Consider the following 7,184-nt stretch of genomic DNA (forward strand, 5'->3'; position numbering starts at 1 on the left):
GCCCCTTTTTGGGCGATTTCTGTCAGACTGAGAATCGCCCCGAGAGCTCTCATAGACTTCCATACAAAGATAATTTTTTTCGAACTGCAGGCACTGCAGTGCAATCTCTATGAGTTCCGGGAGGGCAAGCACTAACGTGCTTTCATCATCATGCGTAACCTTAACTTGTGCAAAGATTGGTGGGAACAGTGACATCCAATAATATTTAAAAACTATTTTGAATTTTAACAACAAGAAAAAAATGTAAAACTACTTTAATATCTTTATCAAATGTGAAAAAAGAAAGAAAAAAAACAGAGAGAGACGGGGACAGCTACGCCAACTCAAATTCAGTTGTCAGTTGAACTTGATCGACATCTTGGCGAACGTTACCTCAGCGCAGATGAATTCTATCGTGTCATTGAAAGAAATACCATTCAGTCATCATAGCAATAAGGATAAATTTGCAATTAAAGAATTAGGACCACCAAGACCAAATTTAAAAATTAAACATGTATCAACAAAGGGCGGGAAGTCGTATAAACGGGGATTTTCGAGGACGTGGCATGAGCGGAAAAAATGGCTAGCGGGCTGCGAAGTAACTAACGCTTTATTCTGCTACCCCTGCATTTTGTTCCATCCCGAGAGCGTGACGGACATCGCATGGACAACTACAGGTGTAATGTAATACAAGTGAGCAATGTGATGTAAGTAAGCAGTGTAATGTAAGGGAGCAATGTAATATAAGTGAGTAATGTGATGTAAGTGAGCAGTGTAATGTAAGGGAGCAATGTAATATAAGTGAGTAATGTGATGTAAGTGAGCAGTGTAATGTAAGGGAGCAATGTAATATAAGTGAGTAATGTGATGTAAGTGAGCAGTGTAATGTAAGGGAGCAGTGTAAGTTAATGTAAGGGAGCAATGTAATATAAGTGAGTAATGTGATATAAGTGAGCAGTGTAATACAAATGAGCTGTGTAATATAAGTGAGTAATATTGTAAATGAGCAGTGTAATATAAGTGAGTTGTGTAAATAGTGATTTATGTGACATCAATTATTATTAAACTGAAATTGAAGTAAAAAGTTTTTCATGTCTTCATTTGCTGCTGAATTGTGTTAACACACATGTAGAAATATAAGGACAGCAAGAGATTGATTGTTAGAGTCAGTTTATTTTTAATTAATAGTAGTTCAGTTTCCTTTACATCTTTAACTAGCCGTTAATTTATCAATTGAATGGGTGACCTATCATCATTAATCATGCAAACATTGAGAGAATTGGCAGGAGCCGCCACTGTATATATATAAATAAAACGGTTATTTAAAAATTGTAATATTTCAGAATATTACTGTTTTTACTGCATTTTTAATCAAATAAATCCAGCCTTGGTTAGCATATTTTACACATTAAAATAAAAATAAAATAACCCAAAACCTTGAAAAGTAGTGTAAATGCACAAAAAATCTTTGTCATTAAAGAACAAAGAATCTTTGTCACCCTTTATGGTCACCATTACTCTCTCTTCTCTTCTGTCTTGTGTTCTCTTTCTCCATGGCCGGAAGCTCATGTGACCCCTCGCGATAGGAAGGTCATGACAGTAGTTAGCAGAACTCCCCAGAGTCAGCTCTAAAATACAATCATCTGCCTACATTATCTGCTTTATACTGATCACGTAAAAGAAGGTTTCGATAAAACGTTGATAAAGATGACAATACACTTGAGAATCGCCCTTGTCTTTTGTGATGTCTTTTTGAAGGACACTTCAAGCACAGAGACCTTCAGAGTGCTCTCACAGTAACACTGGTGTGATCCATGACAGGCCTGATTTTGAAAGGGTCCTAAATGTCACATTCTGAGTCACACCTTTGAAGAGAACCACTAGGCCTGCTGGTAGAAAAAAAAGAATAGAGAGCATTTTCAATTTTTCATCCTCCACATCAAAACAAATAAAGCATACACATACTCCAGATATAGCCACAGCAAACACCAGCCACATGTGGCTCTGGGCTTTGGCAGCCCTTTGATGTCACTAGTAAGGCTCTTAAATCCAATTTCCCTCCACATCATTCAGTTGTAAGCAAGAGACAAACTTTAATACATTACAGAAGGTCTATCGCCCAATCAATGCTATAGTGAATAGATGTAAAATTAAGTGGCACATCAGAATTGTATAAAGTTTATAAAAAAAATACATCAATCAAGTCAGATTACACTACTCTTCAAATGTTTTGAATTTAAAATGCAGAGACTATAAACACCAAGTAAGCAATTTGTAAGAGATACTACATCTGAAGGCAATCAAACCGCTTAAGACCACTTCTAAAATATAAACAGTAGTAGCATATTAGAATCTTATGAATCATGCATACAGAAAACTTCAACAGGGAAAGCATACATCCACTGGGAGAAAGAAGCTAGAGGTTTTCCAAGGACGCATCTTGCAAAACAGAGCATAACAGCTCTTGGGAACCTCTCCCTCATCTTAACAGAGAAGCAAAGGTGATGAAAATGGAATGGATGCTTCTCTCAAGCGGATGAAGTCATTGTTTCCTGCTACTGTACTCCATATGTCAACAGGTGTTATTAATTGATGCTACACAGCCATAATAAAAGCAAAACTTAGCTATGGGTCACCATTCAGAAATGTAATTTTATGCATGGGTCAAATGAGTTTTATGCATAGCTGCTCATAAATAACTGGCCATGTTCTATTACCTGGCCTACTTTTTGCAACTGACAGAGCATACATTTCAAAGATTTACTTTGAAACACTTTATAAACCAGTCAGTCATGGTGCCTATGGCCTTTAAGGGATAGTTCACCCAAAAAAAGAAAATTACGGCATGGTTTACTCACCCTCAAGCCAACCTAGGTGTACGTATATTACTTTCTTCTTTTAGACGAATAGGAAATATATTTAAAAATGTCTTTATCATGGCAGTGAATAGTGGTCAAGATTTTGAAGCAAAATAAAGTGTACAATTAAAAGCACTACATATGTAGGAAAGGGATGCACCAATATTAAAATCCTGACCAATACCAATTTTTGACATATTTGTTTACAACTGCTTTGGACTGTTTTTGCTTGTAAAGGTGCTTTATTTGTGCATATTTCTCTCCTGATTTAGCCTAGACAACTTTATTATGGATAGAGGACTTGAATATTAGCCGGTTTAAAGCTAAAAACATCTTGATGATGGATTTATTACAAACACGCAGCTCTTAACTTCACAAGATATTAATCAATGGACTGGAATAGTGTGGTATGAACTCTCCTTATGACGGCACCCATTAATCTCTGAGTGACGCAACGCTACATCTGTTCTGATGAAGAAAAAAAACTCATCTACATCTTAAGATGCCCTGTGGGTGAGTACATTTTCAACAAATTTTCATTTTTTTAGGTGAACTACTCCTTTAAGACCCATCAGTCCAGCCTTTAGTACCTATACTGTCATTCGGTAGTGATTTTTTCTTCAGTTTTCAGTTGGAAAATCCAGGATTACCCAAATGATAATGGTCTTCCGCTAGGGAATACAATTATCTGTGTCAACTGGAACAAATTGTTGCTAGGAGACGGCAACCATGATCACACTATTAAACTTTGGTAAATGCGAGTCTTTAATGAATGTCATCACCCTCATAATGATCAGCCTTATTCAAAAGACTGTACTGCTCATTATGCTAAGGCTGGATGTTTATAATCACAGTCTATGAAGTTATTTAACAAGTGCCTGGTTACATGCATTCATGAGGCATTTTTAAACCTCCTTAAAAATGGGTTGAATAGCCTTTTTGTGGCTACAACACATGATGCTTCCAACAGCCTTCCCAATGCAGGTCACTTAAGGTTCATCTAAGTAAAAAGCCATTAACGGGTTCTAAATGTTACAAACCAATCAAGCAGTGTCCTCAAAATATAACATAACATAATGCATAAGGCAAAGAACACACAGATCTGACTGCTCTTGTTGTCAGGTGCATTACACCATCAACCTGAGGAAACAAGTGAGGAACTGCTATGAAATGTTGTATTATTTTTCCTCTTTTTAAATCTCCTTTTTCACTCTCCAAGTGTTGTTAGCAGCTTAGAGTTTAGTGGTACAGTTTAGTGGTACATAGAGAGCAATGAAAGATGATACCCAGAGGAAAACTATCGTTCATAGGTTGCTCTTTCATAGCTCAAGAGACAATGTTTCGCCACGTTGCAATAAAGTATCAACTTTGTCTCTTCTTAAATCCATTTAGAGAAATGAAATTAGAGACAAATAAGACCATCACTGAGAATAGATCTATAAAATTCATGGATTCATACTGAAATATCTGATTTCTCTGTCAAGATCTTTTTTTAGTCCAGGTCATGTGGACCAATGTGGACACATTTTATTCATTTCCATTATTTAAGACATCTAATTCAGGCCATCAGTTTTTCAGCAGAGACATCAATTAACTAAAATTAAGTGTCAGATAAAGGGTGGCCCACGCTAAAAGATTTTTAAAATCAGATTTTCAAAATGTGTGAGACCACACAAGAATTTAAAAAAAATTCATGGATTTAACAGTTCTGTTCCTATAGCGTGTGAAGTGCCGCAATGTGACCAAGACAGCACACCACACACTAACGATTCCATTCACAAACAACTAGAGTCAAGAGACTTCGAGAACGTGGACTTTACATGTTACAGATTGAGCTGGAGGTGAGTAATGCTTCCGGCTTCCATAAGCTCGTTTTCTGATTGGGAATCGCTTCATTCCATGTGATAATCTACAGAGCGCATGCGCAATTGTCAACTTTTGGATTATTCAACATGTTGGATATTAAGAGAGACATGCAAAATGTGCAGTGCTGTGGGTCCCAAGAAGCTGAACTGAAAGCCACTGATCTAGAATGGACAAACGAGATTACTTGGATGTTGCAAAAATAAATAGAAGAAGCAAACTCCAACTGACCCTTCGCAAAGAGCTTGATTGACAGGCAATCTGACCAATAATAATGCAGAATCTGCCATCTTGTCCGACAAACAAATCAGACAGGAGAGGTGGACTTAAGATTGAAAATGGTGCATTGACGTCTTTCCGCAATTTAAATTAAAATATGCTCTGATGTTCATTCATGTTTATTTTGTGCATTAAAGGTGCAGTAGGAGATCTTGGAAAATGCTAACTTTAGCCTGATAGCACTGAAAGTGAATGTCCCACCCACCCTGCAATCGCCGTCCAAAGCCACGCCCCCTGAATGCATATACGCTCACAGACCAGAATACGAGAGACAACATTACTACAATAGGCTACATCAGCGGTTCAGCGCACTGGATGTGAAGACATGTGTGTGTGATGTGTGTGAAGACGCTGCGCAGCGCAAATCCATGAATGAATGTTCCGAAGTGAAGTAAACTTCAACGGATTTCCCCTGTTCAGGGAGTAGGGAGCAATGAACACTGTAGGGATCATATTGATCGGAACGCAGTTCATGCACGTAGCTCACTTCTAACGAGCTGGTTATCTGAATCGGGTGTGTTAACTAAGCGAGGCATGCAAAATATGCAGAGCTGGAGGGCACGAGGACAGGAATTGGGAACCGCTGGGCTACATCATGTGTCATTCACCGGTGAGAAAACTTTAGAAAGTACTACAATATCAGGAAGGAAGATTGGGTTGTTGATATTTGTCTGCCAGTCTCGCTCTGTCTGCACAGCGTGCGTGAACACGCTGATGACGTATCCTGTCTGCGTGAACCGGGTGCGCAGAGGTATGCTAATACATACGTTGACAGGCAGGTAGGAAATCCAATTAAAACACTCGGACCGAGCATTTTGATTGGACAAACTTATTTATTTTTTATATAGGAATTTATTGGTCCTATCCCTTCCACAGAATATAGAAATACAGATAAATACATTTAGACCTCTTAACTTAATGATTGTTATCGGGATGTGAAGAGACTTTCAACCAGCATAACAAAAAAAAATTCTGAAGACAATCACCTATTGCGATTAGAAGATATGAAATACTTACAAATAAAAGAGTTCATCTGTGATTTTCTAAAATTCTGATGGCCAATATTTGGCTATTTTGAGATTTTTATGACTGGCCAATATATTCAAGCCCATATGGCAGATTAAAAAATAAAATAAAATTGTAGTAACTTTTGTCACTACCAAAATAACCAAATCAATAAAAAATTCACAATTTTGCTTTTCAGGGAAGACACAGGCTAATGTAGCGTCTGGACCAATCAAAAACACAATTTTTCATTTGATTTAACAAATCAGTTATTCATTAGTTTAACAAGTCGTCACAGACCCCTCACTCAATAGACTGGGCGCCTGGATGTCTACGAATGACCACAGGCCACTGGTTACCATGGCAACCACGACACCGTTGCTAGACCAGAGCCATTTACGACCTAATGGAATGTGAGTAGGGAAAATCACTGCCTTTGAATTAGAAAGAGACACAGTGCACAGTAGAAATGGACTCTTTTCTAATTAATCCATAGGAAAACCTTTCTTTGAATGAACACACATATCCTTCAGGTCATTGTGTATGTTGTCTTTGAGATTTTATACTGTTTTATGCAGGCTTATGATGGAAACACTCATTCCTGGCATCTTGCCTATATGTAATCCTACCATGTTTAGTATCTATGAATTCGCCTTCTGATGATCTAAACGAGCGTGTATATGTTGGTACATAGGCAATATATTAGTGTTCTGAGAATCTTTAGCAATTTTGATTCAAGTTCCATTTGCAAATTACCATGCCCTCAGACAAAGGGTCATAAAAACTCCCCAGTATCTCAAAACTCCCACTTGGGATTCCGGCCTTTCTCATTGGACAAGCCCATCTTGAGAGGCGGGAATCTTCTCCGACCTTAAAGGCCTCACACCATGTGACCCGCCCAGAGTCGGTGGTTCTGTTAGGTTTTGAGAAGATGTGAGCTACAACGCTCCAGGACATCCTAAGCTCGTGCCAGGCTTCGGCCTTGACTTTTCCATTCACCAAGATTCTCTGACTCAAACTGGTTCGTTTTCATTAACCAACTTCAGCAAAGATCAACTTGAACCTTTGGACTGCATCAAGACTTTCTTTCAGACAGACGAGACGTGTAAGTATCAAACTTAGTCTTATTAATTGATACATTAGCTATCATTTGCACCTTTTTACAAAGGTGTGTTTGAACTAAGAATCTGATGTTTCCTT

General features: G+C 38.0%; 1 protein-coding gene and 1 long non-coding RNA gene across 3 annotated transcripts in view; both read right to left on the bottom strand.

The window, feature by feature from the left end:
- The window catches only part of LOC107555914 (adenylate cyclase type 5-like), a 99,467-nt gene that overhangs the window by 58,028 nt on the left and 34,255 nt on the right, over window positions 1–7,184 (bottom strand). The window lies entirely within an intron of this gene.
- Window positions 1–7,184, bottom strand: part of LOC107555916 (uncharacterized) — a 15,884-nt gene that overhangs the window by 2,269 nt on the left and 6,431 nt on the right. Inside the window, exon 2 of the long non-coding RNA XR_001605220.1 lies at window positions 7,067–7,069. This is a non-coding gene — a long non-coding RNA (uncharacterized lncRNA). The remainder of the gene's footprint in view (window positions 1–7,066; window positions 7,070–7,184) is intronic.

This window comes from Sinocyclocheilus grahami, unplaced genomic scaffold (genome assembly GCF_001515645.1).
Source record: "Sinocyclocheilus grahami isolate Dianchi unplaced genomic scaffold, SAMN03320097.WGS_v1.1 scaffold549.1, whole genome shotgun sequence".
In the NCBI taxonomy this organism is placed as follows: domain Eukaryota; kingdom Metazoa; phylum Chordata; class Actinopteri; order Cypriniformes; family Cyprinidae; genus Sinocyclocheilus; species Sinocyclocheilus grahami.